The following is a 12,035-nucleotide window of genomic DNA, read 5'->3' as shown; positions in this document are numbered from 1 at the left end:
TTTTTTTTTTTCTCTGCCAGGAACCAGATTTGAACTGGTGACACGAGGATTTTCAGTCCTCTGCTCTACCAACTGAGCTATCCTGACCTTTTCTTGTGCATCATCCTAGTAGAGTATTTGTATCTATGTCAATTAAAAGGACTAAAAATTAATTAAAGTATTTCAAATTTTAAATTTGAAAATGGGGGGGGTAGTCCTATGCATTGTGCATGGTTTACTTAAATAAAACTTAAAAATAGAGTGAATAACCAAGATTTCTTGCCGATACTCTAATAAAAAAGAAATCTATTCAATGAATAGGATAAGATCCATTGAGTTCTCTTCGCATTCCTTTGTGAAAGAGTAGAATGAGAAAGCTAATGAATCTTAAACCCATTGCATTGATAAAAAGAAAAAAAAGTGCATTGATAAAAAGAAAAAAAAAAAGAGGATAAATAATAATAATATAGTATAGTTAGGGAATAAAAGAGGATTTGGGGATAGAGGGACTTGAACCCTCACAACTTATAAAGTCGACGGATTTTCCTTTTACTAGAAATTTCATTGTTGTCAGTATTGACATGTAGAATGGGACTCTCTCTTTGTCCTCGTCCGATTAATCCACTTTTTTAAAGATCTCGAAAACTTTGAATTTTAATTGAAGAATTTGATTATTCAATATTCGATTGGAGTGGATTCACAATAATGAAAAAAAAAAATTATGATATGAGTTTTTTATTTCATAATCATTATCATTTCTAATTTCATTTTTAAAAAAGATAAAGAACCTATATTATAATTAGAATATAATATGAGTTCTGTGATTAATCGTTTGCTATGTCAGTATCTATACGTGTTTATTAAATGTATAAGGTATAAAACCCCTCTTTCTCTAATTTAGAACTAGAAGGAATTCCACTAACAACACAACGTAATTAACTCGATTCGTTAGAACAGCTTCCATTGAGTCTCTGCACCTATCCTTTTCCTTTGTATTCTAGTTCGAGAACCCCTTGTTTTCTCAAAACACGGATTTGGCTCAGGATTGCCCTTTTTTAATTCCAGGGTTTCTCTGAATTTGGAAGTTACCACTTAGCAGGTTTCCATACCAAGGCTCAATACAATCAAGTCCGTAGCGTCTACCGATTTCGCCATATCCCCATTTCCCTCTTCTTTGAGACCAGGATTCCTTGTGTAATTTCATCCATCTCTTAGTTTTTTTTTTGAATCATTGAGTTCATCACTCAACGTAGTCTAGCAGTTCAGTTCGACTCTATTTGAGAGACCTCGCTTGCTTATTGCAATTCAGAATTGAATTGATTCTATCCTTGATGTATTTGCAATTCAATCCGAATCAATATATCCAAAAGTTTTTATCTCCCCCACCTCCCGTCTTACTTTTTTATAGTATTCAAAATTATACTATAACGCTTGATATTTATTCTTTTTTTCTAATCAGAATTAGCAATTTTATTTACTCTGACTCTATGTTCCCCTTAGTGAAATATTAATCCTCAAATTATTAACAAATAATAAAGTCTATAATGATCGAATGAAAATACCAATAAATTCTATAATTTTATTTTTTAATATCCTATAGTTAAGCATATCAAGCTAACTTTATCTTTAAGAAGTTTTAGTATTTTTTTATTTTTATAAGTATAACTTCAAATTTAGAACTAGTTAATAGCTAAGATTAATAACTAATATCTGAGATTTTACGGATTTCCTATACTATACCTATTTCTATTTGTTACACTATTTCCGTTATGTAAGCCCACTTAGCTCAGAGGTTAGAGCATCGCATTTGTAATGCGAGGGTCATCGGTTCAAATCCGATAGTCGGCTTTTTTTTCTCTATCGATGTTCTACGAACAAGAATCTCTTTTTTTCCGAATTAAATGGAGAATCCAGGATCTTTTATGTTTTTTACCTTACAATTTTGCTAGATACAAAACAATAAAATAAATAATATATATACAAAAAAAAAAGATTTTGATGAAATTCCATTTTTTGGGGTACTTTAGTTGATTTTACTCTGTTTATCCTGTAGTTTAATTCAGTTTTAATTTCGATGTATTCTGTAATGTAAATACAATGAAATTAATTGTGTAAAATGAAATTTCAATAAAATAAAAAAAGGAGTCTTCATGTCCCGTTATCGAGGACCTCGTTTAAAAAAAATACGCCGTCTGGGAGCTTTACCAGGACTCACTAGAAAAACACCTAAATCCGGAAGTAATCTTAAAAAAAAATTCAATTCTGGGAAAAAGGAGCAATATCGTATTCGTCTTCAAGAAAAACAGAAATTGCGTTTTCATTATGGTCTGACAGAACGACAATTACTTAGATATGTACATATCGCTGGAAAAGCAAAAAGGTCAACAGGCCAGGTTTTACTACAATTACTTGAAATGCGTTTGGATAATATCCTTTTTCGATTGGGTATGGCTTCAACCATTCCTGGGGCCCGCCAATTAGTCAACCATAGACATATTTTAGTTAATGGTCGTATAGTCAATATACCAAGTTTTCGTTGCAAACCCCGAGATATTATTACTACGAAAGATAACCAAAGATCAAAAGGTCTGGTTCAAAATTATATTGCTTCATCGGACCCGGGGAAATTGCCAAAGCATTTGGCGATTGACACGTTGGAATATAAAGGACTAGTAAATAAAATCCTAGATAGGAAGTGGGTCGGTCTCAAAATAAATGAGTTGTTAGTTGTAGAATATTACTCTCGTCAGACTTGAACTTAACGAAAAAAGGAAAGGTTCATAGAATTTTCTTCCCCTTCCCCTTTCCCCGAACTAAATCGCCCTAAGACCATTACCATTAATTTGTATTTTCCCATCAACTAGCTAAAATTGATTAACCCTAGGATTAGGATCCTTTTTTCTTTTTTCCTCTATGTGTATTTTACATACCACAGTAATTTGCTATAGAGAATTTCTAATTTCTATTAAATCAAAATAAGATAATATAAGATATTATATTATTGCTGGAAAAAATTGTTATTTGATTTGATACATTGTGATCCTTAACGTTGATGAATTAAGAAAAACGGAAAGAGAGGGATTCGAACCCTCGGTAAACAAAAGTCTACATAGCAGTTCCAATGCTACGCCTTGAACCGCTCGGCCATCTCTCCTACATAACTTATTATGGAAAATAAACTGAGTGAATAGCGAGTTTTCTTATTCCTGCAGTACAGGTACAACCGCAACCACTCGGGGGTTCCATAGTTCTATTGGAAAAATTCCTTTTGATCTAAGTGGAAGGATACAGGATTTTTTACTAGAAATTGCGCTCGCTATAAAATAAAAGTTTTAATTTGGGTTTTCCCGCAACTAAAGAAAAAGAAAATGGAAGAATTCTTCTTATTGCATAATAAAATAAAGAAACCTTAGAATTCCGTTTGCATAAGATACGCTACACCATACTATCGAAATCAAAAATAGGGTATGAGACAATTAATAACTTTGAAAACACGAAATAGTTGATAACATAAGTTGTTGTTCAGAAATAGGAAAGTGGAATGAAATCCAGTCTTAGTCAAATATTTCATATCTCTTCGTGTCCAAGCAGAAGGAAAAGGATACAATTTGAGCTGAGCGGAAAATCCATATCTCTCTTATCCATTTAAAGCATATGGATTTAGAGTAGAGCATATGGATCAATCTATTTATAATTATAAGAATCGAATGTGTTTGTTTTTATGTTATTTTGTGAAGGAATGAAAACAATTCTATATAGAATGGGTTGGGAATTATGCCTAGATCCCGTGGAAATGGAAATTTCATTGATAAGACCTCCTCAATTGTAGCCAATATTTTATTGCGAATAATTCCGACAACCTCAGGAGAAAAAAAGGCATTTACTTATTATAGAGATGGTGCGATTTGACTCTTTTTTTTGCTTTTTTTTAGCCCTACCTATACCTCAGTCTTACGAAAAAGAGAGGGGGGTTGGCATAGAGAGAACCAAATTTGTAAAGCAAACAAACCCACGCTTCGGGAAGGTGAGGCGAACTAACAATTCCTTCCGTCGTGTATCCTCGATTGATGCGGCTTCAGATACTTCAATTGTAGATTTGAGTATTGAGCGAAAGGTTACACCTACAGGATATGGTATGGTATGGATTACAGGCCAATCCTACTCTATTAGTATCCGTAGGCAGCATAGGGGAGAAAAGCACTACACCTAGAAATAGGAATCAACAAGAGAAAAACTTTGTTAGAAATTACCCCTTTCCTGATCGGTATCAGGGCTGGGAAGAATGGTTGGGATAACAAACAACCATCAGGTTTGTACTTTGGATACCCCTATAACCATCAAAGATCGTTGAAGTAGCTAATTCCTCTAAATAGGAGGCGTTGAGAACAAAGAAATTATTGGAGCTATCGTTTTCCTCTAGCATTAATAGAATTCATTGGTGTTAAGAAAAACCTCTTGTGGGAAGGTTGGCTAGAGATTTCTTGGAAAAATACCAGCCCCTTTCGGTTCATAATGAGACGGGACTAATTCTATTTTGATTCTATAGATTATTTCGCTTAGTACTATTATGTACAGAAGGGAGGAGCCGTATGAGATGAAAACCTCATGTACGGTTTTGGAACGGAGATTTTTTGAATAGAATGAACGACCGTAACGGATGTTGGCTCAATCCGAAGGAAATTATGCGGAAGCTTTGCAAAATTATTATGAAGCTACGCGACTAGAAATCGATCCCTATGATCGAAGTTATATACTCTATAACATAGGCCTTATACACACAAGCAATGGAGAGCATACAAAGGCTTTGGAATATTATTTCCGGGCACTAGAACGAAACCCCTTCTTACCGCAAGCTTTTAATAATATGGCCGTGATCTGTCATTACGTGCGACTATCTCCACTATAGAAAGAAAAAAAAAAAAGAGAGGATCAAATTTTCTAGTAAATACTAGAAAAAAAGGGCTTTCTACATAGGGATCGTAAAAACAACGATTTTTCCCTATCAGCTGTAGGAAGGAAGGACACTTCACGAGAATCAAAAAACGAAGAAAGTATGGCCTATACTACTACTCTATGGATAAAGTTTCTCAAATTGATAGAGAAAGCACCGTAAAGATCAATTAGTGAGCGACTGGGTCGATACAACTAAAAAAAACTGCTTACTTATCCCATGATATGGGGCAAAATTTAGGAATCCGCTTATGTAATAGAGCCGATCCACTAAGGGATTAAGCAGCGGTGTAGTATCAGATCCCAAAGATAGTAAGTTCTTTTTTCTTTCTTATGGAAAAAAGTCTTTTTCAAGGATTCTATAGAGATTTCATATATGAAACCGGGATAGTTACCTCTCAGAAAATTTGAACGAAGGCTCTATATCTATCTATGCTTCATTCTTCTGAAGGTGGGAAAAAAGATCAAACTGATTATTGATAAAAATTAGGGTTTGAAACTTAGGTAATTAATTTCTTCTGCTTAACCCAAGAACAAATTGGATCGATTTTTGATAAATCGAATTCAGTTAAGATAGGGGAAATTCAGATAGCAATTTCTGAGCCGTATGAGGTAGGAAACTCTCAAGTACGGTTCTAAGGGAAGGAACTTCCTATTCCGACCGAGGAGAACAGGCCATTCTACAGGGTGATTCGGAAATTGCGGAAGCTTGGTTTGATCAAGCTGCTGAATATTGGAAACAAGCTATAGCGCTTACTCCGGGAAATTATATTGAAGCACAGAACTGGTTGAAGATTACGAAGCGCTTTGAATTTGAATAAGACCATGCTCCTTCTTTTTCATAAAATGGGTGGTTTGGTTGTTGATCCATTAATCAAATAAATTAGGTCGTAAGATCGAATCAAGAATTTCATTATATCCATTTCTTATACCTTCTATTTTATATGATATTTCATAAGAATAAACCATAGGGATAGGGTCTAGAATAGAAGTAATAAAGTGAATAAAAAGAGGGGGCAATCTAAATATTGCTAATATATTAGGACCATCTTATTAATAATTCTAATGAGTTATCTTGGAATTTAGAATCAAATAAAAAACCCTATATTATGCTCAAGGAAAGTAGATATAGATAGGAGCTTATGCCCTCAAAAAAAATACACTAGTTTCTTAAATTAAAAATAAAAAAGATTTTTTTCTTACGTCGAGAAATATTTGTTTTTCAAGATAAACAATGTCCGTTAGGCACCTAATCTTTATGTCATAATAGACCCGAACACTTGCCTCGGATTGACTTCAATATATAATTGCTCCAGTGAATAACTAAAAAAAAAATAGAAGGATGGTAGATAGTAAAGAAAAGAACTAATCACAATATCTATCTTTCAAAATCTATCTTTCAAAATCTATCTTTCAAAATATATATCTTTCAAAGATTCACTAAAAAGACAGTTGGCGGGTCTCTTTGTATGTCTTGTCCGGAAAGAGGAGGACTTAATGATTATTCGTTCGCCGGAACCAGAAGTAAAAATTGTTGTGGATAGGGATCCTGTAAAAACATCTTTTGAGGAATGGGCCAGACCCGGCCATTTCTCAAGAACACTAGCTAAGGGCCCTGATACTACCACTTGGATCTGGAACCTACATGCTGATGCTCACGATTTCGATAGTCATACTGGTGATTTGGAGGAGATTTCTCGAAAAGTCTTTAGTGCTCATTTCGGGCAACTTTCCATTATCTTTCTTTGGTTGAGTGGCATGTACTTTCATGGCGCCCGTTTTTCCAATTATGAAGCATGGCTAAGTGATCCTACTCACATTGGACCCAGTGCTCAGGTAGTTTGGCCTATAGTAGGGCAAGAAATATTGAATGGTGATGTAGGCGGGGGTTTCCGAGGAATCCAAATAACCTCTGGTTTTTTTCAGCTTTGGCGAGCATCTGGAATAACTAGTGAATTACAACTCTATTGTACTGCAATTGGTGCATTGATTTTTGCAGCGTTAATGCTTTTTGCTGGTTGGTTCCATTATCACAAAGCCGCTCCCAAATTGGCCTGGTTCCAAGATGTAGAATCCATGTTGAATCACCACTTAGCGGGATTATTAGGACTTGGGTCTCTTTCTTGGGCGGGGCACCAAATTCATGTATCTTTACCAATTAACCAATTTCTTGACGCTGGGGTGGATCCTAAAGAGATACCACTTCCTCATGAATTTATCTTGAATCGGGACCTTTTGGCTCAACTTTATCCTAGTTTTGCCGAAGGAGCAACCCCTTTTTTCACTTTAAATTGGTCCAAATACGCAGAATTTCTGACTTTTCGCGGAGGACTAGATCCAGTAACCGGTGGTCTCTGGCTGACCGATATTGCGCACCATCATTTAGCTATTGCTATTCTTTTCCTAATCGCAGGTCATATGTATAGGACCAATTGGGGTATTGGCCATGGACTTAAAGATATTTTGGAGGCTCACAAGGGCCCATTTACAGGACAAGGCCATAAGGGTCTTTATGAAATCTTAACAACGTCATGGCATGCTCAATTATCTCTTAACCTAGCTATGCTAGGCTCTACAACCATTGTTGTAGCTCATCATATGTATTCTATGCCTCCCTATCCATACCTAGCTACTGACTATGGTACACAACTTTCCTTGTTCACACACCACATGTGGATTGGCGGATTTCTAATAGTCGGTGCTGCTGCACATGCAGCAATTTTTATGGTAAGAGACTATGATCCAACTACTCGATACAACGATCTATTAGATCGCGTCCTTAGACACCGCGATGCAATCATATCCCACCTTAACTGGGTATGTATATTTCTAGGTTTTCACAGTTTTGGCTTGTACATTCATAATGATACCATGAGTGCTTTAGGCCGTCCACAAGATATGTTTTCGGATACTGCCATACAATTACAACCTATCTTTGCTCAATGGGTACAAAATATCCATGCTACTGCGCCTGGCGTAACAGCTCCTGGTGCAACAACAAGTACTAGCTTAACGTGGGGAGGCGGCGAGTTAGTAGTCAGTAGGTGGCAAAGTGGCTTTGTTACCTATTCCATTAGGAACCGCAGATTTTTTAGTCCATCACATTCATGCATTTACCATACATGTGACTGTATTAATACTTTTGAAAGGTGTTTTATTTGCTCGGAGTTCCCGTTTGATACCCGATAAAGCAAATCTAGGTTTTCGCTTTCCTTGCGATGGGCCTGGCCGAGGGGGAACATGTCAAGTATCCGCCTGGGATCATGTTTTCTTAGGTTTATTCTGGATGTACAATGCAATTTCGGTAGTCATTTTCCATTTCAGTTGGAAAATGCAGTCGGATGTTTGGGGTACTATAAGTGATCAAGGGGTGGTAACTCATATTACAGGGGGAAACTTTGCACAGAGTTCCATTACGATTAATGGGTGGCTTCGAGATTTCTTGTGGGCACAGGCATCGCAAGTCATTCAGTCTTATGGTTCTTCATTATCTGCATATGGTCTTTTTTTCTTAGGTGCTCATTTTGTCTGGGCCTTCAGTTTAATGTTTTTATTCAGCGGCCGTGGTTATTGGCAAGAACTCATTGAATCTATCGTTTGGGCTCATAACAAATTAAAAGTTGCTCCTGCTACTCAGCCTAGAGCCTTGAGCATTATACAAGGACGCGCTGTAGGAGTAACCCATTACCTTCTGGGTGGAATTGCCACGACATGGGCATTCTTCTTAGCGAGAATTATTGCAGTAGGATAGTGGCTAGGAGGATTTGAAAGGCATTATGGAATTAAGATTTCCCAGGTTTAGCCAAGGCTTAGCTCAGGACCCCACTACTCGTCGTATTTGGTTTGGTATTGCTACCGCACATGATTTCGAAAGTCATGATGATATTACTGAAGAACGTCTTTATCAGAACATTTTTGCTTCTCACTTTGGGCAATTAGCAATAATCTTTCTATGGACGTCCGGAAATCTGTTTCATGTAGCTTGGCAAGGAAATTTTGAATCATGGATACAGGATCCTTTACACGTAAGACCTATTGCTCATGCGATTTGGGATCCTCATTTTGGTCAACCCGCTGTGGAAGCCTTTACTCGAGGAGGTGCTGCTGGTCCAGTGAATATTGCTTATTCTGGAGTTTATCAGTGGTGGTATACAATAGGATTACGCACCAATGAGGATCTTTATACTGGAGCTCTTTTTCTATTATTTCTTTCTACGCTGTCCTTAATAGCGGGTTGGTTACATCTACAACCCAAATGGAAACCAAGCCTTTCGTGGTTCAAAAACGCGGAATCTCGTCTCAATCATCATTTGTCAGGACTTTTCGGGGTAAGTTCTTTGGCTTGGACAGGACATTTAGTTCATGTTGCTATTCCCGCATCCAGGGGGGAGTACGTTCGATGGAATAATTTCTTAGATGTATTACCCTATCCCCAGGGGTTGGGACCCCTTTTGACGGGTCAATGGAATCTTTATGCCCAAAACCCTGATTCGAGTAATCATTTATTTGGTACCGCTCAAGGAGCGGGAACTGCCATTCTAACTCTTCTTGGGGGATTCCATCCACAAACACAAAGTTTGTGGCTGACCGATATGGCTCACCATCATTTAGCTATTGCATTTATTTTTCTCATTGCCGGTCACATGTATCGAACTAACTTCGGAATTGGGCACAGTATTAAAGATCTTTTAGAAGCGCATACTCCTCCGGGGGGTCGATTAGGGCGTGGGCATAAGGGCCTTTATGACACAATCAACAATTCGATTCATTTTCAGTTAGGTCTTGCTCTAGCTTCTTTAGGGGTTATTACTTCCTTAGTAGCTCAACATATGTACTCTTTACCTCCTTATGCATTCATAGCACAAGACTTTACTACTCAAGCTGCTTTATATACTCATCACCAATATATTGCAGGGTTCATCATGACAGGGGCTTTTGCTCATGGAGCTATTTTTTTCATTAGGGATTACAATCCGGAACAGAATGAGGATAATGTATTGGCAAGAATGTTAGACCATAAAGAAGCTATCATATCTCATTTAAGTTGGGCTAGCCTCTTTCTAGGATTCCATACCTTGGGCCTTTATGTTCATAACGACGTCATGCTTGCTTTTGGTACTCCAGAAAAGCAAATCTTGATCGAACCTATATTTGCCCAATGGATACAATCTGCTCATGGCAAGACGACATATGGGTTCGATATACTCTTATCTTCAACGAATGGCCCCGCTTTCAATGCGGGTCGAAGCCTATGGTTGCCCGGATGGTTGAATGCTGTTAATGAGAATAGTAATTCGCTTTTCTTAACAATAGGACCTGGGGATTTCTTGGTTCATCATGCTATTGCTCTAGGTTTGCATACAACTACATTGATTTTAGTAAAGGGCGCTTTAGATGCACGCGGTTCCAAATTAATGCCAGATAAAAAGGATTTTGGATATAGTTTTCCTTGTGACGGCCCAGGGCGCGGCGGTACTTGTGATATTTCTGCTTGGGACGCATTTTATTTGGCAGTTTTCTGGATGTTAAATACCATTGGGTGGGTTACTTTTTATTGGCATTGGAAACATATCACATTATGGCAGGGCAACGTTTCACAATTTAATGAATCCTCCACTTATTTGATGGGATGGTTAAGAGATTACCTATGGTTAAACTCTTCACAACTTATCAATGGATATAATCCTTTTGGGATGAATAGTTTATCGGTATGGGCGTGGATGTTCTTATTTGGACATCTTGTTTGGGCTACTGGATTTATGTTCTTAATTTCCTGGCGGGGGTATTGGCAGGAATTAATTGAGACTTTAGCATGGGCTCATGAACGCACACCTTTAGCTAATTTAATTCGCTGGAGAGATAAGCCCGTGGCTCTTTCCATTGTGCAAGCAAGATTGGTTGGATTAGCTCACTTTTCCGTGGGTTATATATTCACTTATGCAGCTTTCTTGATTGCCTCAACATCAGGCAAGTTTGGTTAATTTAGTTTGTTTTTTTGTACTGTATCAGCACCTAGTTCATTACTCTTGATAGAGAGGGAGGATCTGCCTTTTTAGATTTCTTTTTCTATTTATTTTTCCATCTAGGATTAGAACCGTATACTTGGTAATAATAGCAACGACACATTATGGCAAAAAAAAGTTTGATTCAGAGGGAGAAGAAGCGGCAGAAATTAGAACAGAAATATCATTTGATTCGTCAATCTTTAAAAAAAAAGATAAGAAGCAAAGTTTCTCCCTTGAGTTTGAGTGAAAAAACGAAAATGCGAGAAAAATTGCAATCCCTACCGCGTAATAGTGCACCTACACGCCTTCATCGACGTTGTTTTTTGACCGGAAGACCTAGAGCTAACTATCGACATTTTGGGCTATCCGGACACGTACTTCGAGAAATGGTTTATGAATGTTTGTTACCGGGTGCAACAAGATCCAGTTGGTAAGGATAAAATACCCTTTCGTATTTGTATGGATTTCTGGAATTGATAATCATAGAGGAGCCCTCTTTACCATTCTGTATAAATGGACTATTCTATTTGTATAGATATTGGTAGAGGGGCGTATCCAACCCTCTTTTATCCACTAGTTACCCCTCTTTAGTTTAAGAGTATAGAGCAGTTTGGTAGCTCATAAGGCTCATAACCTTGGGGTTGCGGGTTCGATTCCCACTACCGCCTCCATACTCCTTCTTTATGATATATGCATGATATAATATATACATCATGCATTTGTATCTGGATTTTTTGATTTCCTAAAAGAGTTTTGGTCTAACAGTTTTTTCTCGGAAGAAGCAAAAAAATAAAAGAAAGAATAAAATATGAAAGAAAAGCGTCCATTGTCTAATGGATAGGACAGAGGTCTTCTAAACCTTTGGTATAGGTTCAAATCCTATTGGACGCAATCTTATTTCTATCTATTCTTTAAATAACTATACTAAACTAAAAACAAAGAAAACTTTTTTGCATGATTCAAATGAAAAAGCTTTCTCAACGATTCCTATTCTACTAACAAGAGTAGACATGCAAAATTTATTTGTTACTGAAGAGAAAACCGTTCCAGCTGTTCCTGAATAGCTTCCTTCAAAAGGATTTCCGCTTGCTCGGTGAATGT

At 37.0% G+C, this 12,035-nt stretch overlaps 3 non-coding genes across 3 annotated transcripts; 2 read left to right on the top strand and 1 right to left on the bottom strand.

Annotated features, from left to right (window-relative positions):
* The first annotated feature begins 1,754 nt into the window (after positions 1 to 1,754).
* TRNAT-UGU (transfer RNA threonine (anticodon UGU)) lies at positions 1,755 to 1,827 on the top strand. Its single transcript has one exon. It is a non-coding gene; the product is annotated as a tRNA-Thr (tRNA).
* Positions 1,828 to 3,046: 1,219 nt separating this feature from the next.
* On the bottom strand, positions 3,047 to 3,133 carry TRNAS-GGA (transfer RNA serine (anticodon GGA)). Its single transcript has one exon. It is a non-coding gene; the product is annotated as a tRNA-Ser (tRNA).
* An 8,620-nt stretch (positions 3,134 to 11,753) lies between these two features.
* TRNAR-UCU (transfer RNA arginine (anticodon UCU)) lies at positions 11,754 to 11,825 on the top strand. The gene has a single exon. It is a non-coding gene; the product is annotated as a tRNA-Arg (tRNA).
* Positions 11,826 to 12,035: the final 210 nt, after the last annotated feature.

This window comes from Triticum urartu, unplaced genomic scaffold, assembly GCF_056163025.1.
Source record: "Triticum urartu cultivar PI428250 unplaced genomic scaffold, HENAU_Tu73 scaffold2, whole genome shotgun sequence".
NCBI classification, from domain to species: domain Eukaryota; kingdom Viridiplantae; phylum Streptophyta; class Magnoliopsida; order Poales; family Poaceae; genus Triticum; species Triticum urartu.
This window is presented reverse-complemented; position numbering and strand designations above follow the sequence as displayed.